Here is a 26140-nt window from a genome sequence, read left to right on the forward strand (position 1 = left end):
AACTGCAGAGACGGTACAAGATCTTAAAACGAATATTTTGATGCAGGAAAAGGTATTCAGAACAGAATATCTCACTTAGTATGCGGTCTTGAAAGAGGAATACACCGGTGTGCAAAACGTACGGATGAAAGCAGTTTTCGCAAGATGTGTTACTGCCAAGTAACTTTCATTCAAAGACAATTATATTGAAGTCACTGCGATTTCCCTTCACATTACAAAAGCAGGGGCATGGTTCTTAATAGGTAGTGTCATCCCACGGACCCTTCAATGAGCTTCGATACTGGCTACAGTACTGATGAGGAGTTACTGCAGTACGGCGTTCCATTCCTCTAGCAGCGCAGTTGACAACTTGTAGATCGTCGTTGGTGCATGAGAATGGGCTGCAATACGTCCTCCCAACGCATCTCTCATATGCTAGATGGAATTTAAGTCGGGGTGGAACGGGCAGACCAACCGAAAGTCGCCTTGTTACAAGAGATCAGTCCGATGCGGTCGAGTATTGTCATCCATGAAAATGAAGTCAGAGCCGAATACATCCCTGAAAAGACGCACATGAGGAAGAAGTACAATGTCACAACAACTTCTACCGGTTAGTATATAGTGTTCGAAGATCTGAAAGTCGGTACGCCAATGCAACATTATGCCTCCCCACATCGTAGCACCTGGACCACAAAATGGGCGCACTTTGTAGGGCATGCATTGCCGGACGTAGTGATCACACTATGTCCCGCCTTTTGTAATGGCCAGCGATCCACTATAAATCGCAGTGGTGTCAGTGTAATTACTGGATTTGGATAAACCTCTCATTTCTTTTAGTATGATTGTGTATTTCTTTCAGTTACCTTCTGTACTGTACTATAGCAGTTGTTTCTACGTATGGTCCAAGTTTCATCGAGCTACGTTACTTGGCAGTGACACAGTATGTGAAGATTAGTTGCGTCCTGAAGTTTTGGACACCTATCTACAAGTGCATCTTCTCTCTGTAAAATGCTTCAGTTTAACAAAAACAGTTGTTGGGGCAATGAAAAAAAAATGAAATGTCGCGTGACGAGGGCCTCCCGTCGTGTACACCGCTCGCCTGGTGCAAGTCTTTCGATTTGACGCCACTTCGGCAACTTGCTCGTCGATGGGGATGAAATGATGATTAAGACAACACAACACCCAGTCCCTGAGCGGAGAAAATCTCGGACCCAGCCGGGAACCGAACACGGGCTCTTTGGATTGACAGTCTGTCGCGCTCGCCACTCAGCTACCGGGGGCGGACTGTTGGGGGCAACGAACTTCAGTGACACTATCATCAGAAACCATACACAGTCTCCCGGCCGGTGTAGCTATGCGGTTCTAGGCGCTTCATTCTGGAACCGCGTGACCGCTACGGTCGCAGGTTCAAATCCTGCCTCGGGCATGGATGTGTGTGATGTCCTTAGGTTAGTTAGGTTTAAGTAGTTCTAAGTTCTAGGACTGATGACCACAGATATTAAGTCCCATAGTGCTCAGAGCCATTTGTCCATACACAGTCACCTGTGATGTGTTCACAGACTACTGTTTATCATTCATGACTGGCTGTCATGTTACATTTATGGGTAGAGACGGTAGCGATATATCAAAACTTCGGAAATATCTATATGTAGAAAAATTAAAATAGATATTAATGAACTGAGAGACTACTTTCGATGATAATTTTCTTGATATATTGGGCATTCGTATCGTATAGTACTTTAACTGGATACTGATCGTATGTAAGCAATCATAGATTTCACAAACCTGATTAAATAAACTGAACAATTGAGTATTTCAAGTAAAATGATTCAGGTCTGAAATCTACCGACAACATTTAGTTGTTTGTGCAGGGGTATTTCCTGAGTATTTTGGTAAAGCGATCTGTGTCTCTGGTGGCTCGTTGCTGATTAATTACATTTCGTTTGATTTCTTACCCCACACCTATCTTCCCAACTTTACTGAACTCAAAATACCTGACAGACAAGGCAAATTTCGACAGTACGTACTGTGGGTTTTTTCCTTTTTTGAAACAAGTTTCTTCCATTCACTCACGTTACTAGTTGACGACAACTGTAATGTCCATTTCACTATTCGTCCTCAAGCACGCATTCTGTGTGGATCGATTCCACCTCACGTTTGTTTTCTGGCAGTGTTAATTGTTTCATAGCAATATGGGCAGGTTTATTGATGAAGAGTCGACCGATATACATCTCATATGTGGATACACTGAATGCAATGGAAGAGCAGTACTATGACGCAGCGCCAGGCTATTTCTGAAGCGACAGCACCTACATTACAGTAGCTTTGCATCTGTACGTAGGCCGCTACGATAAATTGGATCCTTCCGTATTCAAATGGACGGTCCACGTTGAGCGAGGTATATTAAAACAACCGTGCTACCGGTAGTTATCGCGCTGCACGATTTCCGAACTGAAACATCTGTTTTGAGATTCTTACAAGAGCAACAAAAGTACCTTTATCATCTACAAAAGGTGCAGTCATTGCAGCCAGCGGACTTCCCACTTCCAGTGGATTATTAAGAAAGGTTCAAACAGAAATGTTCAAAAAACCACCATACTCCTTTCTTTGTTTTACATACCGATGAGCCCATGTTCAAATGTAGAAATAGTGTGTACGGGATGACATAAACACAGTCGTAATACTACAGTATATCCATCTCATCGAAACAATTTCGAGCATATTCTAAGTTCGAATATAGTAAATTGCCTTGACAAAGAAAAGATTTTGTCCACTCATTAATACAGATAAAGAAAACATCGGTCTTGTGAACTCAGTTTGCTCTTTTCTCGCACAATATCCTGCGAACCATGGATGAAGGGCAACAGGGAGCTTCCATGTTGCTAAATTTCCGGAAAGTTTTTGACACTGAAAACCCTTAACGAAGATCCGAGAACAAAGAAAAGGTTTTGAGAGATGCGAGTGGCTAGAGAACTTTTTAAGTAACGGAATACAGTACGTTGTTTTGAACGGCTGTTGTTCATCGTATACAAGGGTCTTCAATACTTTCAGCATTTCGCGGCCCTGTCAGCAACTGTACAAATATTAAATTCAAAATTAACAGCCTCAGTTGCGGAGTTACCTAGATTTAGCTAGGTTTCAATTGGGATAACCCAACCTTCTTCAGAATTACACTTACTAATGTTTGTCCATTATGGACATTGTCAAACTAAAAAACCTTCATGGAAATAGTGCCTCACTGCCGCCATATTTTCCCCTACTTTAGTCTCTTCTGTAACTTATAACCATAACTACATGAAACTCTATCTGGCACGTACATAAGTTTGTTTTGGCTTGTTTCTGGCCCATCAGGTCAAGTATACTAATCTTGAATACTGACTATTTTATATGGCCAGTATTTCCTGCTGTTACAGATTAGATGTAGACTGTTCATAAGTTCATTCATGACCATTTGTGTGCTAAGTCAATAGGATGTTCATGCGTTGTAACTATAGCTAAGCAAATGCTTAACCTTTACGTCTGAAAAATTATGCACCTAGGCATAATAATGACGATGTTGACATTCTAATGTCTTTCCCAAACCCATGTTCTTATTAGGTGATTAAACTTCATGCTTAAGCACAATATTGTACTAGACAGGTCACACATTGTAAACACGTGATGTCCTTTTCATATCAAGATCAAAGAATAATCAATAAATGTTAAGACAGTAGTTCCAAATACGTTCTGCACAGGTTAATATATACGCCCTTTTCCTCACTTGCACCTTTATTTTATTTCATTTTTTGGTAAATTCTAATTTAAGAGTTAGGTTGCGTCTTGCCCCAAAAAGTACACATCACACAGTTTATGCGAAGGCGCGAAGTAATGCGTCCGCTTAGACGGGCCTCATGATGTTACTGTCAGTTCCAGTACAACACTCGTGGCTGCCGTATCGCGGTCGGCAAGTGGGGCTGAGGCAGCTTCAGTTAAGTTTTTAAAATATGACGACACTTGGTGTATTTGTATTTTTAGTTTGACAATGTCCATAAAGGACAAACATTAGTAGGTGTAATTCTGAAGAAGGTTGGGTTATCCCAGTTGAAACCTAGGTGTTGTTGTTGTTGTGGTCTTCAGTCCTGAGACTGGTTTGATGCAGCTCTCCATGCTACCCTATCCTGTGCAAGTTTCTTCATCTCCCAGTACCTACTGCAACCTACATCCTTCTGAATCTGCTTAGTGTATTCATCTCTTGGTCTCCCTCTACGATTTTTACCCTCCACACTGCCCTCCAATACTAAATTGGTGATCCCTTGATGCCTCAGAAAATGTCCTACCAACCGATCCCTTCTTCTGGTCAAGTTGTGCCACAAACTTCTCTTCTCCCCAATCCTATTCAATATTTCCTCATTAGTTATGTGATCTACCCATCTAATCTTCAGCATTCTTCTGTAGCACCACATTTCGAAAGCTTCTATTCTCTTCTTGTCCAAACTATTTATCGTCCATGTTTCACAAATACTTTCCACACAAATACTTTCAGAAATGACTTCCTGACACTTAAATCTATACTCGATGTTAACAAATTTCTCTTCTTCAGAAACGCTTTCCTTCCCATTGCCAGTCTACATTTTATATCCTCTCTACTTCGACCATCATCAGTTATTTTGGTCCCCAAATAGCAAAACTTCTTTACTACTTTAAGTGTCTCATTTCCTAATCTAATTCCCTCAGCAGCACCCGACTTAATTCGATTACATTCCATTATCCTCGTTTTGCTTTTGTTGATGTTCATCTTATTTCCTCCTTTCAAGACACTATCCATTCCATTCAACTGTTCTTCCAAGTCCTTTGCTGTCTCTGACAGATTTACTATGTCATCGGCGAACCTCAAAGTTTTTATTTCTTCTCCATGGATTTTAATACCTACCCCGAATTTTTCTTTTGTTTCCTTTACTGCTTGCTCAATATACAGATTGAATAACATCGGGGAGAGGCTACAACCCTGTCTTACTCCCTTCCCAACAACTGCTTCCCTTTCATGTCCCTCGACTCTTATAACTGCCATCTGGTTTCTGTTCAAATTGTAAATAGCCTTTCGCTCCCTGTATTTTACCCCTGCCACTTTTAGAATTTGAAAGGGAGTATTCCAGTGAACATTGTCAAAAGCGTTCTCTAAGTCTACGAATGCTAGAAATGTAGGTTTGCCTTTCCTTAATCTTTCTTCTAAGATAAGTCGTAAGGTCAGTATTGCCTCACGTGTTCCAGTGTTTCTACGGAATCCAAACTGATCTTCCCCGAGGTCGGATTCTACTAGTTTTTCCATTCGTCTGTAAAGAATTCGTGTCAGTATTTTGCAGCTGTGGCTTATTAAACTGATTGTTCGGTAATTTTCACATCTGTCAACACGTGCTTTCTTTGGAATTGGAATTATTATATTCTTCTTGAAGTCTGCGCGTATTTCGCCTGTTTCATTCATCTTGTTCACCAGATGGTAGAGTTTTGCCAGGACTGGCTCTCCCAAGGCCGTCAAAAGTTCCAATGGAATGTTGTCTACTACGGGGGCCTTGTTTCGACTCAGGTCTTTCAGTGCTCTGTCAAACTCTTCACGCAGTATCATATCTCCCATTTCATCTTCATCTACACCATCTTCCATTTCCATAATATTGTCCTCAACTACATCGCCCTTGTATAGACCCTCTATATACTCCTTCCACCTTTCTGCTTTCCCTTCTTAACCTAGGTAAATCTAGGTAACTCCGCAACTGAGGCTGTTAATTTTGAATTTAGTATACAAGGGTGTCATCAGGAGTGACCCATGGAAGTGTTGAACGACCAGTATTGTTTTTCATATATACATACCTCATCAAAACTTGGAATATTGTAGAGTTTACTACAATGACTTCTTATAGTACTCCCTTTGAGGTTTGCACACTACCTTTCAAAAGGTAAACATAATTCCTTCTGAAAACAAGAACTACCCTGGTTAGTTACAAAAAATCATTGCAAAACAAAGTAGGTTTTCTCGTAAGTGTACATCTTGAAAAAAAAACCTATTAAAGTTTGTTTGCCTCTACGTGGCATTTTACTGCAGTGCTGCACACGAACTGAAGCAAACTGTTGTTGATACTGAACTGCTTGCAGTGTACCGCTGCGGCAGAGTTATGTTTGCACGGCTGGGAAACGGCCACAAAGCATACAAGTGGTAAACACCTTCCAGTATGTGGGCTCTAACTGCATAATACATGAACTGCCTAAATCAATTAGACCTCTGGTGTCGAAGAGTACATTTTACGATAGTATTCCAAAATTTTGTTGAGGAATGTACATAAACTATTTGACGGATGGGGTGAGCAGCAATCTGCGACTGTTTGCTGACGACGCCGTAGTGTACCGGAGGGAGTCGCCTGTAAGTGCTTGCATGAGGATGATTTACACAGAATTTATGTTTGGGGCGAGGAATGGTAGCTTTCCCTACATGCGGAAAAATGAGTAGGAAAAACAAACCTATAATGCTCGAATACAGTTTTAGTGATTTGAACCTTGACAGTCACGTCGATTAAATATATGGGCGTAACATCGCAAAGTCACGTGAAATGAAAGGAGTACGTACGATCTTTTGTATGAAAGGCGAATGTTCGACTTCGCTTTGTTCTTAGAAATCTACGGAAGTCTAGCTCATCCATTAAAGAGATTGCGTAGAGAACACTTGTGGAGCCTTTCTTGAATACTGCTAGAAGGCTTAGGATCCTTACCAGGTCGGATTAAAGGAACACAACGAAGCAGTTCAGAGGCGTGCTGATAAATTCATTGTTAGCAGGTTCGTCTAATACATGTGTACTAAGAAAATGCAACGTGAGCTCATATAGAAATCCCTGGAGGGAAGAAGACGTTCTTTTTTTAGAAACTCCGTCGACAGTTGACGGGAAACGCAGTTTGCGGCAGACTGCCAAACAAATTTCATGCCTCCAACACACCTCTTACATAGTGAGTGTGTATTCCCTTGTTTCATTAACGATTGCAACAGTAAAGGAAATGACTAACAGCAGTATGAGTACCCTCCGCCGCGCACCGTTGTCTATAGATGTAGATGTAGAGCAAGTTTGGCGTACAATGATGGTGTAAAGGGACCTTACATACTTCCAGATAAACTGAACAGAGTCGTGTGCAACATTCTTTCCACAGTTCCTAGATGTGCCGGTAAAAATCCGTAAGCCTATGCAATTTGAGTAGAAGTTAGAGCAGGCACATTTTTAACTCTTTGTTAGCATCCCTGTTGATGTATAATTAAGATTACAATGGACTGGCCTGGATGGTTGTGTTCCGTCTCGATCATAGTACACAATCCCATTTGACTGTTTCTGGGGACATGTGAAGTGTGTTTGGTCGGTACAGTCACGAATCTGCTTCCCAAGAATGTTACAGCTGCGAAACGAGAACGACAAACTCCTCAGATTCTTGAAAGTGTAAGACAGTCGGTGGTATGTCGCTTTACATGCTTTCTCAATCATGGTGGACGAAAGTTTAAATAATACGTGTAAGGAAACGGTTCCGCATAAGTTACGTACTGTGCTGTACACTCACAGGACTGTCTGAATACACTGTGATAGAATTTTTGGATTAAGGTCAGCCAGTTACGCAAAACACCGTTTTTCCCAAGTTCCCAAACGTGTTTCAACACCCCTGTGCCATCATCAGTGGGCTTCTGTTTTATTTAATCTGTGATGTGAACATTTTACATAATTACAAAATTATGTGGATATTTAGTTCAAACAAGAATTAGTTTCTTTTTGTTAATACATTTACACTCGGTTTCCATAGTTTTTCAGGAAAAACTGTGGCTTGTCATCTGCAACCAAACAATGTTGACGACAATTTTGGTTGCGAGTTAACCTATAGTTTTATGCTCTAAACGTAATTTAGTATTTCGCGATATTCCGCGCCTATTTTCATTTTTATTTACTTTTCGTGTTTATTCTCAGCATCATGGTGAAGTGTTGTAGAACACACGTAAATATAACACGTATTTTCACAAATAAAGTCGTAAATGCACTTTGCACTTCACCAAAACGCACTGTAATTTTGGTTGTCGTGTGTCCCAGCCCAGTTCACCAGTGAGTTTGGCACCAAATTTGAATTTTGTTTACATTTTGTCTTTATGTGTGGTTGTGTGTGTTCTGTAAGCTTCTTACCTGTTTGTGTTGTCTTTTACATGGTGTTCCTTTTGTGTCTAAAATGGTGAGTTTGCTGTACAGGCTTGTGTCTGGATTTTAGTACTCTCAAATCTATTTCTATTATTGTTGGGTGGTGTATGTGGGCTATTAGGTGGTCAGCAAATGTGCTATGGTAGCTGTTGCTTTTTCAATCTCTGAGGTGTTCTCAATATCGGGTTCTGAAGTTTCTGCATGTCTGTCCTATGAACACTGCCTGGTAAGTGATGCATGTGAGTTCATGTATTCCTGATCTGTTAAATTTATCCGTGGACGTTTCTTGTGTTCTGTTCTTTTTCTGTGTTGTGTTCTCTGTCCTGTATCCCATTTGGAGTCCCTGTTTCTTTAATACGTTGCATATTCTGTAAAAACCTTTGCTATTGTACCATGTGCCATTTCGATTAGTGTGTGTGTTGTTGTTTTGTTGTGTCTTGTGTTTTGTGTTGTTCCGTGTTGGGTGAGGACTTGTGTGTGTGTGTGTGTGTGTGTGTGTGTGTGTGTGTGTGTGTTTGTGTGTGTGTGTGTGTGTGGGGTATGTTCATTGTTGTACTGCTTATGGATTTTTTGATTTAATTTGTCTACCATATGGGTGTCACAACCATTTTCAACTGCTATTTGTTTTATTGTGTTGAGTTCTATGAGCGTATGTGGTTCATCAATCAGGCATATTATGTTATCGACCTAACGGTACCAGTACATAACTTTGTAGTTTTTTGGTTTCTTATGAAGGTCATGTTCTGCAGGTTCATCATAAATATGCCAGCTAGCTTGAATATAAGGTCCTTCAGTTAGGCAAAACAACGTTTTTCTCAAGTTCCCAAACATGTTTCAGCACCCCGTGTTATCATTAGTGGGTTTGTGTTTTATTTAATCTGTAATGTGAACATTTTTACTAAGTAATTACTGAATTAACAAAAAGAAACGAATTGTTATTTTGAAAGAAATATTTCTATGGCTGAAGACGGCGCTCAGTGAAACAGGCCCATGGAGAAATGCAATAGATGACAAAATGGTCAACAAAAAGGGAGCTGGAGATGCCCAGTAGGAGGCGGGCCGTTATAAGGTTAATGGCAATAGGAAAGAGGATGACACTAGGGATGGAACCCTCAGGCACACCATTTTCCTGGATTCCAACAAGGCAGAAACCACACAGACCTTGAAAACTAGGTCTTTTAAAAATTCCTGGCCAGAAACAGGTCAGGTGGCCACGAAAGTCCCACGTATAAAGAGTTCAGAGGGTACCAGTTCTCCAGCAGGTGTTGTAGGCTTCCTCCAAATCGAAAAATACGCCCACAGTCTGGATTTCCACACAAAACCATTCATGACATGAGTGGACAAAGTGACGAGATGGTCAACTGCAGAACGCCGCGCTCGAAATCCACACTGTGCATTCATAACCATAGCAGCCGAGCCTGAATCATATATTCCATCATCTTGAAAACGCAGCTGGTGACAGAGATGTGGCGATAGGTAGAAGGAAGGTTTTTGTCCCTACCGGGCTTAGGTATGGGTATGACGGTGGCTTCACTCAACGTCCTGGAAATGAGCTCTCTGCCAAGATATGCGGTTTTATGTGCTTGCTCGCAAGAAAAAGGTGCTTTAACATCTGGATGTGGATGGCGTCTGGCCCTGGGACGGAGGATCGGGATAAACTGAGGGTATGACCTAGCTCCCTCATAGTAAAGGCGGCATTGTAGCAATCACGATTCGGAGAAGAGAAGGGTATCGCCCGAGCCTTCTCCGCTCGTTTCCGATGGAGGAAGGCAGGGTGATAGTGGGAAGAGCTCGAAATGTCAGCAAAAGGGCGGCCCGAGGTGTTGGAGATAGCAAAGGGTCCACGCGGACACCATCTGACACTGTCATGCCGGAAATTGGGGAATGGACCTTGGTCCCACGTATAAAGAGTTCAGAGGGTACCAGTTCTCCAGCAGGTGTTGTAGGCTTCCTCCAAATCGAAAAATACTCCCACAGTCTGGATTTCCACACAAAACCATTCATGACATGAGTGGACTAAGTGACGAGACTCGAGCAACCATAGCAGCCGAGCCTGAATCATATATTCCATCACCTTGAAAACGCAGCTGGTGACAGAGATGTGGCGATAGGTAGAAGGAAGGATTTTGTCCCTACCGGGCTTAGGTGTGGGTATGACGCTGGCTTCACTCAACGTCCTGGAAATGAGCTCTCTGCCCAGATATGCGGTTGTATGTGTTAAGCAGAAACTGCTTGCCCGCAAGAAAAAGGTGCTTTAACATCTGGATGTGGATGGCGTCTGGCCCTGGGACGGAGGATCGGGATAAACTGAGGGTATGACTTAGCTCCCTCATCGTAAAGGCAGCATTGCAGCAATCACGATTCGGAGAAGAGAAGGGTATCGCCCGAGCCTTCTCCGCTCGTTTCCGATGGAGGAAGGCAGGGTGATAGTGGGAAGAGCTCGAAATGTCCGCAAAAGGGCGGCCCGAGGTGTTGGAGATAGCAAAGGGTCCACGCGGACACCATCTGATACTGTCATGCCGGAAATTGGGGAATGGATCTTGGTCCCAGAGAGCCATCGGAGGTTGGTCCACACGACAGAGGAAGAGGTGAAACTTTTAAAAGAACTAGTGAATGAAATCCACCTAGGTCTTTTGCTATCCCGAAGAACACGAAGACACTTTGCATGCCTATGTTTGTAACTAATCCAGTTTGCCTTCATAGGATGATGGTTAAAAACACAGAGAACAAATCTCCTTGTTAGAACTGCGTCGCGGCATGCGTCAGTCGACCAAGGGGCTGGGACACGATGTGGTAAAATGTAAGTGCGAGGAATGGAACGTTTTGCAGCAGTAAGGATAAATTTTGTGGGATATTCCACCTGGTCATCACAACTGGCGAAATCCTGTTCTTCGACGATCGCCGGGGAGGAGTAAAGCCGCCAGTGAGCCTTAGTAAGCTCCATTTGGGTGTGCACACAGGTGGGGTAGGAGTCAGCGAACGGATAACACGCGGGAAATGGTCGCTCGAGTAGGTGTAAGAAATAATAGATGACTCAAGACGATGGGAAAGCTGGGCATTGCGGAAGGATAGGGCCAAATGGGAATAAGTGTGTGAGGCAACACAGGTTAAGTTGGTTAAGAAAGTCAGCCAAAAGAACACCTCTCTGACAGGCCCTGGGAGAACCCCAAAGGGGATGGTGCGCATTAAAGTCACCAGGTAGCAAAAGTGGGGGAGGTAGCTGCCCAATATGCTGCAGGAAGTCTGCCCTGGTTACATCGAATGATGAAGGGATTAAATGGTATGGTGCAGAGGGAAGAAGTCAGGTGGGGAAGGAAAAGGCGAACTGCAACAGCTTGAAGATGGTTAGTCAGGGAGATGGACTGACAGTGAATATCATCCCGTATGAGCAGCATGGCCCCCATGAGATGGAATGCCGACCTCAGGGGGAAGGTCAGAATGAACCGGTAAAAAATGTGAAAGTTCAAAGCGGTCGTGAGGGCGCAATTTCGTTTCCTGAAGGCAGAGTACAATGGGCCACTGCGATGCTAAAAGCAACCGTAAATACTCTTTTTGGGACCGAAGACCGTGAATGTTCCAGTAGAGGAGAGCCATGATGTGGAGGAGATGTAGGGTGTCACCTCAGCGGTTGCTAAGTGACAGCCTGTGCAGAGTCGCTACTGCAGGGCTCAGAAGTAGGAGTATCGTGCTCCATGGGTTCCAGAGAAGCATTGGTTTGCTTCTGCTGTCGGTCTGTGGAGTCCAACGCTGAAAAATTGTTGGTGCTGCGCACCGGCGACACAGAGGCAGGCCAGCTTAAGGTATCACGTGGCGACAGCAATAAAGAGGATCTTCGAGTCGGCGAGGGAGGAGATCGTTTCCCTTGGCTGGAATTTTTCGAGCCTTTGCGGGTAGAGGAAGACTTGAGTGTTGCTTGGCTGGAGGGACATAGGAAGTCTTCACGGAAGTACTCCTTCTGTCCATTCCAGCCTACCAGTTGCGTAGCTGGTGGCTTCGCCCCTTGAGGCGAGATGTTTCGATGGCTCCTTGCACAGCTGGACGAGCGGACAGCGATGCCACCCTGACACTGGGGGATTTCAGCTGTAGCTGAACTGGAGGTCACATTTCTGCGTGACCATGTTCTTCATGAAGCAAGGTGTAACAAGAACAGAAGTATAGGTGCCAGATGGGAGGGCACAGGGTTTGAGACTAGCCAATAAGTTGTGAGCGACTGGGTAAGGCACTTTTCCTTTATCTGGATCTTTGGACAGCCTGATCATCAAGATACATGGAACAATCCTGAGAGAAGGTGGTATAGCCGCCATTGCAGTTGATACACCGAGGAGAAGGAGGTGGACTCGCAATCGTGCACATCCCTACCAAAGGTTACACACTTGGCTGGGTGTCGACAAAACGTTCTAGTGTGGTTGAAACGATGACACTGGTAGCAGCGCATTGGGTTCGGAATGTACGGCTGGAATTTTTATAATTTAATAGCCTGATTTGATTTTGGATGGAAGCACCACTCTATCAAAGGTGAGAAAGAGTGCGGGTTGGTACTAAGGAGGAAATTACGTTTTTCATGACTTGATGGTTGGCAATGACACCCTGATCAGAGCGGTAAAATTGGATTTTGGCCTCAGTTAGACCGTCGAGCAGCCTAGTATAAATATCACCACATGAAGAATTCGAAGTTCTATGGGACTTGACATGAACAGGGTAGCCATGGAGATGCGAGGAAGCAAGCAGTTGTGCTTCAGAATCAGAAGCAGTCTCCAATAGCAAAGTGCCAGTCTGTAAACGAGAGCAGGATTTCACAAGGCCAACAATTGCATCAACACCTTTCTGAATGATAAAAGGGCATACCATTGTGAAGGACTGACCGTCTTCAGTACATGAGACCACGAGGAACCGTGGTGCAGCACTAGCCTAATTAAGTTTCTGTTTCGTAGACGTTGGTTGTGAAGATGACTGACTCATAGCGAGGAAATCCCCCATGATTGCCAGCGTCTGCAGTGGTGCGCTCCTTCCAACAGCGGGTCCTCTTCACAAGCGGGTGCAACCACCTTAGGCGATTGTTCGCACCTCAGGTCACACTTCCCGAACACCTGACAGAGGGACCAATCGGCAATTTGGGAAGGTTGCATCTCGGGAAATTACCCCTCCCTGGGCCTGGCCTGTACCAGGGGGTACGTGCAAACCCTACCTGTCGACCTGGGGATGGGAATTACGCGTTACCCAGTCACCTGTCAGGCGTCAGACGCCTGCGCCGGCCTTTAGGAGTGCACAGGGAGGAAGAAGAAAAAGCTTAAACGACGAAGCAGAGGAACGAAAGGAGAAAGGAAAAGAAAGGAAGTAAAATGGAGCGAAAAACAATGGTAGGACTGTTCCTACGTCAGCGAGAGACAACGCAGAACTCTCCCAGTAACACCCCAGACATGTTCCCCGAGGGAGGGGAAAAGGAATAGCAAGAGGATAGACATGCATCACGAAGGGAAAAGATGATGTAAAGGCTGGAGCCCTGTGGAAGCCCAGCACGTACCCACCAAGAGTGGCCAGCCCACTGGGTGTTTTATTCTCTTTTGACAACCTTGCCTTCCAGGTGGAGTGAGACAGATGGAATGCGCTACTATCAGTATCAGTTTTGAAATAGTTGCAATAATTGAAAAATAAGAAACAAAATACATAATGCCAATGAACAACCAGGACAGCAATTAAATATCAGTAACTTTTTTCCTTTTTAGAACATCAAATTTGAAAAGTTGCAATGATTTAAAAATAGGAAACAAAATACATAATATGAATGAATATCCAGAGTACCAATGAAATATTAGTCAGAAACCAACAGGCACTGGAATTTAGCAACATCAGCCATCAATTGCAAAAATATTGCTTGTCACAGTCACAGTTCAACGCCTGTACCATACTGTTTGGTACCCAACAGCTTTCCTTAGAACAAATTCAACGTAGAAGGGCTCTTCGGAAAGTAAATTCCAATTGGTCGCGAAATGGAAACCTCCGTTAAAATGATTTTTTTTATTTGCAATAGTTAGCTACAGATTCCAGCCACTTCTCTACATGGTTACCCCTCCTACTGAGAATTTGTCGTATCTTGGTACCAACTTGTGTTTGATACACACAGAATCTTTCTGTTGATTCTAACATACATACATGCTATTTTCTGAATCCAAGTTGGGCTCACGTAACTGATACACAGTTACTTGGATGTGTACTGGTATATTCGCGTGGCCACATTTGTAGTGAACAGGAGTAATAATGAACTGCTTTGATGATAACAAAAGTGATTGCTAGTTGTTAATTGCAGTTTGTTGTAGATTTGATTTCCTCGTACACATATTACTTGAATGAATCGATGTGCTAAAGGCCTGCAACATATTGGAAGGAGGGCTACGCCAGTTCAACATAGAGTGAACAGGGGAAGCTAATGTTGTTTACATCCTTACAGTAACCTAAATTTGCTGTATTTCCTAGAACAGTATTTTGCTGACATTAGTTGGACGTGCTGGCGACACAGTTCTTTTTATGATTACCTTAACAATCATTAAGCAACAGCTTTCCCTATGTTTTCTCACTGGTCGTGCCGAAGGGAACTATCTGAGGAAGGTTTTTCGCTGTTGATAATAATTGTACATCGAACACTAGCTGATTTTTTATGTTAAATTTATCTACATTTTTTAAAAATTTTCCTGCAAGCTTATTGTTTGTAACTAAAAAATACTGTTTCCTCTATTAACTGCTGGCAAACCTGTTGGAAGTAAAAGGTATGTTGACTAATACTGTCTTAATGAAACGTAATTTGTCGTAATGCTGATCAACGAGAGATTACTCTTTCCTTATAAACTCATTGAAACAACTAGATGGTTAACATTTCTTAAATAATCACTGTTGTGACTGAAACACTGCCTGTTTATTAAGACACTAAAAAAAACAGTGCGTATCCCTCGGCGACAGTCTGGTACGAGAGGTGTGGACAAACGCCACTGAGTTTTGTGGCGGGTGTGTGGTATTGTGGCGGTCGCTATTTCCGGGCGGGTCCGTTTGCATCTGCGCCACGCCAGTCGTCGCCGCGCGGCGTACGCCAGCCGCCAGCCACCAGTTTTCTATAGGCGGCGGCGCTCATTTGCATGTTTATGAGACGGCGCGTGCGGCTCCCCGATACGCAGGCAAGCGCTGCTGCCGGTGGTGGCCGCGGCGAGCTGTGCTCCGCCGTCACGGCGGCCCGCGTCCTCCGAGGCATCTGAGGTTTGACGACGCTGACGCCCGTCACCAGCACGCCACCCACAGTCTGGGATCTGGCCTTATCTTATCCGCGTACCGTGCACTGGACTTACTCTGCTGATGAATCGCCTACCTTACACATTCAAATGCTTACATAGCTCCACAACCACTCGTAACAGAATTATGAGACAACGAAACGTGTGAGGTAACCATTTATTTGCTAGAGAATTTTTAAGTTTTCTCTCCAATATCTTGTATCAACTGCAACATTTATTTCTTTCAATATCTTAAACTGTTTACTTTATAGTGCTATTGCTGTCTGATGTACACACTTTTCCTTTTGCCCTATATCTTTCCGTTCCTCCATCTCTCATTTTCTCCAATCCTTTCTGTTAACACTTCTGCAGTTTTGCACCATGTACGTCCCCTTTTACTTCCCCTTCCACACATCTGTTTCTGTTCCACCCTCTCCTTTTATGTTCCATTCCCTTTAGTTAGCCACTTCCCTTTCTTCCCTCATCCCTTCCCAGTCTTTCTTCCCCTTTATCCCCATCCTGGTTCCTGTTCCCCCTTCTCCCACATCACTTTCCTCTCGCTCCCTTTTTCCTTCCTTTCCTCATGATTTATGATTCCACAAAACTCCCATCTTCTATCAATTTCTGTATTCCCCTTCCCTTTATACCCCATCCTTACTGGCTTTCCTCTGCCCACTATCGTCCAATTTTTTCTATTCCCGCACTCTCTGCCGGCCGGAGTGGCCGTGCGGTTCTAGACGCTACAGTCTGGAGCCGAGCGACCGCTACGGTCTCAGGTTCGAATCCTGTCTCGGGCATGGATGTGTGTGATGTCCTTAGGTTAGTTAGGTTTAATTAGTTCTAAGTTCTAAGGGACTGATGACCTCAGAAGTTTAGTCGCATAGTGCTTAGAGCCATTCTGAACCCGCACTCTGTTTTTCAAATGATTCAAATGGCTCTGAGCACTATGGGACTAAAAATCTGAGGTCATCAGTCCCCTAGAACTACTTAAACCTCACTAAGCTAAGGACATCACACACATCCATGCCCGAGGCAGGATTCGAACCTGCAACCTTAGCGGTCGCGCGGTTCCAAACTGAAGCGCCTAGAACCGCTCGGCCACACCGGCCGGCTGTCTGTTTTCCTCACTAATTTCTATCCCAACTCTCCCACTGGCTCCGTGTTTTCTCACACATTTTCCTTTCCCGCATCTCCAGTTTCTCGCATCTACTTCCACTCTCCCTTTCCTCTTTTCACCAATTCCCGTCTGTTTTCCGTTTCCTCCCTTTCTCTCATCTCCTTTTTTTCAAAATTAAGGTAGTTTTGATTCCAGATAAATGTAAATCAGTACGTTTCACATTCACTTATGTTTTATGCCTTGATTTGTGATTCATTTTAAACGTTTGTAGTTTTCTTTCTTTTTCTTCATTGTAACTGTTCTTCATATCTTAAATATTGCAGTTTCTATGTTACATATATTCGCTCAAGCTAGGTGAAGTTCTCCCTTAGTAAATTTTATGCGGCGTCTAATGTTTTCTCCAGTTCCACACTGGTACTTACATGGGGATGATGTCACAGATTTGTAAGCGTCGTCATATTTCTGCAGTTCTGCGTCTGCGGACGCTGTTGCGTTTGAGGTAAAATTTGTTGTTGCTGCTCCGGCTATTTGTGCTTTTTGTCCGTTTCATCTATTTCAAAACTGCTTACCGTTATGCGTATTTGCAGAATACTACGACAGGTCTTCCTTATAGTGTTCTTTCAAATTACTATTTATTCACTGCACAGATGCATCATGGTACCAGGAGCTTTTCATTTTTTTTTTCAATCGTATTGTTCCACTAGGATCACGTTAACAGTTCCTCTTAGTCTTTGTTGCAATTTTTGCAGTATTCCCTCATTTTCTCTCCTCGAAGTCTCTTCCTTTCTTCTGTCCACGTTGGTACCGATTTTTTTATTTCTTCTGCTTTGAAAGCCTTCCTAACTTAGTATTTTGTTTTTAAAACGGTTCCTTTCTGCTATTTCTGATTCTTTGATGTTGTTTCTTTTAAGATCTTCTCTTACTTCTGTAATCCATGCTATTGTCGATATCTTCTTCCAGAAATATAGGAGTACTTGTTTTGTTAGTCTATTTGTATCCATTCGGTAGAGATGTCCAAAAAAAGGTTAATCTTTGTTTGGTCATTACTTCCGATTTTTCTCTATATTTTTGTAGATCTCCTCATTACTTCTTATTTTCCAATCATCTGCAGTTTTCATTGCACCCATTATTTTTCTAATAATCATTCTTTCCAGTACCTTTAGTTTTTCCATCTTATAGTTCATCGTTAGGCATTCAGATCCATATAAACATTCTGGTCGTACCACTGTGGTGTAGTGTATTAGTTTTGTTTTTCTAGATATACATTTCTTATTGTAAACTATTTTTGGTCAAACCATATGCTTTTTCCATTTTGTCAATTCTTACATCTATTGAAGATTTTTCTAGTGCATTCTGTTGAATAGTTTCTCCAAGCTATTTAAATTTATTTACTCGCTCTATTTTTCCTATTTGTGTTTCTATGTATTTTGGTGCATTTTTTATATTTGTAATGAATTTTGTTTTTTTCAGCTGAAATTTTGAGACCACTTCTGTTTGCTAATTTTTTCATAATGTTTATTTGAGTAACTACTTCTGTCAGGTTTTCTGAGAGTATTGCGAAATCATCCTCAAAAGCCAAGCAGTTTACCTTAATTCCATTTGTTTTCCTTCCCAGAGTCATTGGTTCAATTTTTTGATTTTTTAGCTCCGAATTCCAGATCCGTACAATTTTTTCTAGAACACAGTTAAAGAGTAAAGATGATAAACCATCACCTTGTATAACACCAGTTTTTATTTCAAAAGGCTCAGATACTGCTCCCATAAATTTGACTTTAGATACTGTGTTTCTTGAATTATGTTTTCTAGTTTTATTTAACACCAAATTCTCTAATGATCTTATCTGTCTTTTCTCTGTCTATACAATCAATTGCTTTCTTGAAATCTATAAATGTCGCTAGTATTTGTATGCTGATGAACATTCTATGGCGAATTATTGTATTTAAGTTAAAAATTTGTTCTGCACAGAATCTTCCCTTTCGAAAACCTTCCTGATATTCTCCTAGTTGTTTGTCTAAAGTATCTACTACTCTGTTGAGGAGAATTTTTGATAATATTTTGTATGTCACTGGCAGAAGTGACACTCCTCTGTAATTGCCGACATTTTGTTTGTCTCCCTTTTTGTGTAGCGGGTGGATTAATGCTGTTTTCCATTCAACTGCAATATTTTCAGTATTCTTTTCGTCTTATTATTTTTCTTTTTTTCGTTTCTTTGTGGATAATCTAATGATGCCACAAAACGGTGAAAAGCGTTATTAAATTATTATTTTGCAAGCAAGACCACTTTCTTTTTAAAACAACTTGTAACGATTACTGTGCCAGCCAACCACTCTTTTGGCTCTTTCTCCTTTTCTTTTTCATTCATTCTATCAGTTCGTGCGCTCCTCTCTTATTTGTTCCCGACTCTTGTACTCACTTTTTTTACAAACTACATAACTTGAACACTTCTTACTGATCACGAAATATTAATAGTACTTACATTCCTGTGTCAGGGAAAAAACTGAAGTCCAGGAACAAATAAACGAACTAATGAAACTACTGTCACTTGAAGTTGCTGAAATGCGGCGTATTTCAACGATGCGAGCAGTGACACTTGAAAACAACGCATGTTCCATGTACCATAGATCACTTTAGCACAGATAGCCAGAGGAAACAAGACTAGCTCAGGTAGTCGATCATGCTCACAAAGTTCTTTGGAAGTACAGCAGCGCAAGACGAATTCGTCAGAATCCGGCGGCAGTGGCGTTGACGAGACGGTTGGTTTGCATAGCTAGTGATGATCTGCCTGAGGTGGTTGCCTTCTACCTGTCCTACAGCCGGTTGTGTGGCCAGCTTGCGTGGCCGGCAGTTCTGTTGCGGAGCCGCTGATCATATGAGGACCATGGTCTCACCCACCAATACGTCTTTATCCAACAGTGACAAAGGTATATGAGATTTATCCGTCAATTACTTTCCTTTTGAATGTTTTCTTTTGCACTGCGGCAAAGAGAACTGAAAGCTTGGCCCGGGTATAAGGAACGCCATTGTTGCGCCCGATGTACGGGTAGGAGGCGTGGAGTTAGAGTGCACTCCAATTTTTTCACCACTGGAACTCTAAAATAGGCTATATACCAGTAAGATGTTGTTTGGCCGTATCGCACATGAAGGACATTCCACTGATCACGTGCTGCCACGGGCGCCACAATTTCTAGATAGTCTGTACGCGCAACTGTCAGTCCTGAACACCGATAATTCGAGCGATGGTAAACGTGTTATCATACACAACAAAACTAGGTCATTTGGTAAGTTTAAATGCATACGTTGCATGTGTATCTAGTGGTTCCAAATTATTTCAGTTTTTAGTTGGAGATATTTAATATTGATAAAAGACGAACGGAATGAACTTTTAGACAGTGCACAACAAATGTCACCAAAACATTCGGGTCTTCTCTGTATTTGCGAGAGCGAGGTCTTTGCAGCAAATGCAGTGCTGAATATTTATTATGGGAATACGATGTGACCATTTTTTGTATAAATATCATTTGGCGCGTGTTTTGTCAAAAGAGGACCGTTAAATCTCTTGGTGGGTGTGTGACGGTTGAAACCAATCTGCGTATTCGTGTTTTGTTGTAGACGTGTTCTTTGTTCTTGTTCTTGTTTGTGTGAAGCGTAACGTAGAGCGAAATTCTTACGCAACGCACCAGTTTCTTAATGAGTGATGGTAAAAGACTGGATACCGCCCTGAGATTGACTAGCAGAACCCTCTAGAAACGACTTGGGTTCGAATGGAGGCTGAAACCGCAACCACGAACTGACGACACGTTACTACATAGCCAGATCAGTGGGTTAATACTTTCCTTATTGTGACGCTACGCGAAGGATGGGGTGACATTTAACTATTTGCTTGATTAAATTGAAATTTTTTGTTTCTACGGCAGTGGAGCTAATAGTAGTGAACATTGTGCTTCAATTAGGGAAATATAATTTTATTGAATGTTATCTTCACATTTTACAATGAGGTGACAAAAGTCATGGAATAGGGATATGCACATTCATTGCTGGTTGCAGTGTTCCATACACAAGGTAAAAAAAGGCATGACATCGGCGGAGCTGTCATTTGTACTCAGATGATTCATCTGAAAGGGTTTCCTACGTGATTATGGCAGTAAGACGGGCATTAACAGACTTCGAGCGCGGAATCGTAATTGGAGCTAGATGCATAGAACATTCCATTTCGGATATCATCAGAGAAATCAATACTCAGATACCTACAGTGTCAATACTGTGCCGAGAATACCAGATTTTACACATTCACTTAACGACCGAGAGCAGTGGAGTTTGCTCATAGTTTTCATTGCTGACACACAAGCAATAATGGGTGCAATAACAACAGAAATCAACGTGGGACGTACAACTAGCGACAAAATTTGGCGTTAATGGGCCATGGGAGCATCCGACCGACACGAGTGCCTTCGATAACCGCACGACGTCGCCCGCAGCGCCTCTCCTGGGATCGTAACCGTATCGGTTGTGCCCTAGATAACTGGAAAATTGTGGCCTTGTCAGATAAGTCCCGATTTCAGTTGGTAAGAGCTGATGGTAGCGTTGGGCCGGCCACTGTGGCCGAGCGGTTCTTGGCGCTTCAGTCCGGAACCGCGCTGCTGCTACGGTCGCAGGTTCGAATCCTGCCTCGGGCATGGATGTGTGTGATGTCCTTAGGTTAGTTAAGTTTAAGTAGTTCTACGTCTAGGGGACTAATGACCTCAGATGTTAAGTCCCATAGTGCTCAGAGCCATTTGTAAGAAGAAAGTGAATAGCAACTACGCACTAGGCCTTCGAAATCTCCAGAGAATGTTGGGAATGCAATTTTTAATATTGATCTAATGTTTAAAGAAATAGAGAGATGCCTACATTGTGTGTGCGGTGAACAAGTGAAACTAAATGTCGCTTTTTTAGATTTAGCCTGCAAAGTCTCAATAATGTGCGATAAATGTGGAAACATTGGTGCATTCCGAAACATTGCCATGATTGGGCAGAAGAAAAGAGTGTATGCAATCAACAGACCAATTGTTTACACTTTGAGGTGCTTAGGACAAGGTTTGTCAGGAATCAGCTTGTTTTGTGGAATGATGGACTTTCCTCCTCTAATAAAACAAACAACATACAATCTGATTGTTAACAGACTTCTGGGCTGTCTTGTGTCTGTAACAGAAGAGTCAATGTCACAAACTGCTGATGAAGAAAAAGCTTTGGAGAAGAGTACTGAAATTGCTGTTAGTTGTGATGGTTCATGCCTAACAAGAGCACACACATCACAACATGGAGTGTCAACAGTCATCAGGTAAGATGTGATAAAGTTCTTGACACAGAGGTACTGTCTTTGAGTTGTAAATTCAAAAAATTCGGAAATATACACAGAACACTGTGGAATATGCTGGATGGATGGAGAAACATGAAGGTAAATGCAGCATTAATCATACTGGAACATCTGGCAGTATGGAAGCAAATTGGATGAAATCAGTATTCATGCGATCTCAAAAAGCGTAAAATATTGTAAATTCATTGAAGATGATGATGGGAAAACTATAAATTTAATTTCTGAAACGCAGCCATATGGTCCAGAAACACCTGTGCTTAAGTATGAATATGTTGATCACATACAGAAGAGAATAGGTACAAGATTAAGAAAGATGAAGGCAGAGTATAAAGCAACAAAACTGTCAGATGGAAAAAGTATTGCGGTCAAAGGCCGATTGACTGATAGTACCATAGCAACATTAACCAGTTATTATGGCACTGCAATCCGATCTAATAGCTCATCTGTTGAAAATATGAAACAGGCAGTCTGGGCTGTTTGGTTTCACAAATCTTCTACAGATGACAATCCAATGCACTCACTTACCCAAAAGGAGCTGGTAGCTGGTGCACGTACCGGAAAGCTTTACATGAAAATAATTTGAAAATGTATAAGCATAAAAACAACCTTCCAGTTGCAGTAATGAAAGCAATTAAGCCCATATTTCAGGATCTTTGTGACCCAAAATTGTTAAAAAAGTGTGTGGATGGATGATGGATTCACTCAGAATCCCACTGAGTCATGCCACTCAAAAATTTGGAAAGTTTGCCCAAAGACTGGGTTTTATGGAAGGTGAATAGTACAAATTGGGACTTATGATGCTGTGGTTACTTTCAATGATGGTATGGATAGCAAATTAAAGGTTTTTGAGGGACGGGAAGTACCTGTGGGCCACAAAACGATAATATATTTTAGGAATGAAGACATGTGGAGAATAAGCAGTTCCCCAAAAAAGGCAAAACTGTCCAAGAAGGAATCAAGAAAAGCAAGGAAGAGGCTCAAATTACAAAAGGAAGCTAGGAAAGAAGAGGAGCAAGGAGTGTTATATTCATCTGGGCAGTTTTAGCTCATAAAACTTATATTCAGGTACACTAAAGATTTTCAAACTTAAAAGTTGATTTTCTCAGTTCATGTATTTCTAAAATGGTTCGTCTGGTAACTCTTTGTGTAATGCTCATATTATCTTCTAATTACATGATCTACAGCATGGACTAGAAGATCTGAAGAAAAATGAAAATCGAATGATTTATGATTTTTTGTTGTTGTATATTTTGAACGAAAAGCTGTTTATATATTACTTTTTTAATAAAAACGTTTACAAAAAGAGAACTTTGATGATTCTAGAGAATGTTATAACTGTGTATTATACCTGCAATTCTAAATCAAAATAAATGCAAAATAATGAATACTTATTCTTGTATAGCGAAAACGATGATAATATGCACATTTGCGTTGTTAAATTTTCGTCGACCATTGGGACCTACATTTTAACTCGAATATCTGTTTACATTGTTGCGAGAGCATGTATGCCTCCGCAAAAAATTTCGTAGTATTCTTTTGTGTGCTTAAGGGGGGGGGGGGAATAACAAAGTACTCAATATTTGCAATGCAATAACTGCATCTACCCCCTTAAAGTGGATTTCGAACCAAGGTGAAGCCTTGTTCTCTTCAGTTTGCCGTGACAAAGGTCAATGGCGTCTATTTGTGCTTATTAATAATAGGCGCTTCCGGTGGGAATACAACCCAAACTTTCACCATACCAAGTATGCATACATATTTAGTATCACTTTTAAATTAGTGTTTTCCTCCACTGTACCACTTTTGTAAGTAGACTTAGTGGGTCAACCTGGTTGGGCCCATCAGCCTGATGTGACAGATCCATACGAAAATTATGTCTATAACAGCAATCAGTTTCACGTTCAAAACGAGTTAATCCAAAGTTATAAATATTGTAATTAATCTGAAATTAGTAAACGTTTTTCGAAGGGTTTATGGCGTTTATGACACATTGTAGCCCATGTTTTACTTATCGTACCTTAAAGTAACAATCAGTCTCGTTTCTTCCGGACCAAACATGATTATTGCGGCTCTGTATTGAATTTTTCAAAGATAATTGCGGATTTAACAATTATGAAACGATTTATCATAAATTAGATATTTATTTTATCTGTTTGGTGTAATTTATTGTTGGTTTTAGTTAAGTTTTGGAATCATAGAGTTGGGGTACCTTAAATAAAATAGTTTTATTCGATTATTCTCTATTTGGCAAAACTGTGCCATGTGTGTGTTCAGTTCGCAAAAAATGAAATGCCTAATGAGAATGTCTGTGTCAGTTCATAACCAGTGACAAAATCAGTGAATGGACTGCTAGCAACACCTTGCAGACTCAAAGAGGAAGTGAAATGATTTATCAGCTCTGCCAGAACAATATGCCATTCTCAGAATTGTTAGTGGAAATTCTCCTCTGTCTCCGTGGTACTAACGGAGATGCTGAAAGGTATTTTCCTACAGGAAATGGACAAGTGACATAATCCAGCTTACTCCAGAAACTATGAAAGAAATTATTTTTTTGTAACAAATTAAAGTGATGCTTTGTATTTCTCATATTTAATTAAGATATTGGGTTTTGTTATTACATTTATTTATTTATTTATTTTGTTCAGTCAATATTTCTAATGTGTCTCCAATTGGGATCTCTAAAATACGGTCACCCTTAACGCTTGCGTTGCTGTTACTTTGCGGCAAGCAGGCCAATTTACCTACACTGACAGCTTCCTAATTACAGTTTCAGTAATTAAAATTTTACGTGCAAGGGTTAGGTAGAGGATTGGTTTTATACTACAAGTGAATAGCAGATTGGACCGACCAACTCACTAGCGCGCCCTGCGCAGCCAGGAGCGAAAGAGTTAACACAACTCTGTACCAGTCCCTAAATAGCTTTCCTGGTGGCAATATGTGTGTCTTTCAAGTCGTCGTTTCATTTACGTAAAAGTGAACTAAATTTTAATCATGTCTCTAGAATCATTCGAACAGTTCCTTACGAGCTTCCTTAAGGCAACATGTTTCTGGAACAGATGTTTCCTTCCTTATATAAAAAGTGAGCTTAAATGCGGCACGAGAAAATTTAATATGAAGTTCAGCACTGCCATCAAGATCTTGTGTCTGCTTTCCGGGCTATGAATAACATATCTCTCGATAAAATACACACATCACAAAAAATTTGCATCACCTCGGTTCCGAGAGTTCCGGAACCTGTACAGAAAACAGAAATAAAGATCAACATTTCAGCCCTTTTCATTGCTCATGAAAGCCACACATTGCATGTTGTACAACCATACAGCGAGACCTTGAGAGGTGGTGGTCCAGATTGCTGTACACACCGGTACCTGTAATGCCCAGTAGCACGTCCTCTTGCATTGATGTATGCCTTGTATTCGTCGTGCAATAATGTCCACAAGTTCCCCAAGGCAGTGTCGGTCCAGATTGTCCCACTCCTCAACGGCGATTCGGCTTAGATCTCTCAGAATGGTTGGTGGGTCACGTCGTCCATTAACAGCCCTTTTCAATCCATCCCAGGCTTTTTCGATAGGTTCATGTCTGGAGAACATGCTGGCCACTCTATTCGAGCGATGTCGTTATTCTGAAGGAAGTCGTTCACTGTGCATGATAGGGACGCCAATTGTCTTCCATGAAGACGAGTTCCTCGCCAGTATGCTGCCGATATGGTTGCACTATCGGTCGGAGGATGGCATTCACGTATCGTACAGGAGTTACGGTGCCTTCCGTGACCACCAGCGGCGTACGTCTGCCCCACATAACGCCACCCCAAAACAGCAGGGATCCTCCACCTTGCTGCACTTGCTGGACAGTGTGTCTAAGGCGTTCAGCCTGATCGGGTTGCCTCCAAACACGTCTCCGACGATTGTCTGGTTGAAGGCTTACGTGACTCTCATCGGTTAAGAGAATATGATGCCAATACTGAGTGGTTAATTCGGTATGTTGTTGAGCCCGTCTGTATCGCTCTGCATGGTGTCGTGATTTCAAAGATGAACCGCGCCATGGACTTCGGGAGTGAAGTTGCGCATCATGAAGCCTGTTGCGTACAATTTGAGTCGTAACACAACGTCCTGTGGGTACACGAAGAGCATTATTCATTATGGAGGCGTCGCTGTCCGTAGGTAGTGGCCATCCACTGTAGTAGTAGCCCTTGGGCGGCCTGAGCGAGGCATGTCATCGACAGTTCCTGTCTCTCTGTAACTCCTCCATGTCCGAACAA

Source organism: Schistocerca gregaria, chromosome 6 (assembly GCF_023897955.1).
Source record: "Schistocerca gregaria isolate iqSchGreg1 chromosome 6, iqSchGreg1.2, whole genome shotgun sequence".
In the NCBI taxonomy this organism is placed as follows: Eukaryota; Metazoa; Arthropoda; class Insecta; order Orthoptera; family Acrididae; genus Schistocerca; species Schistocerca gregaria.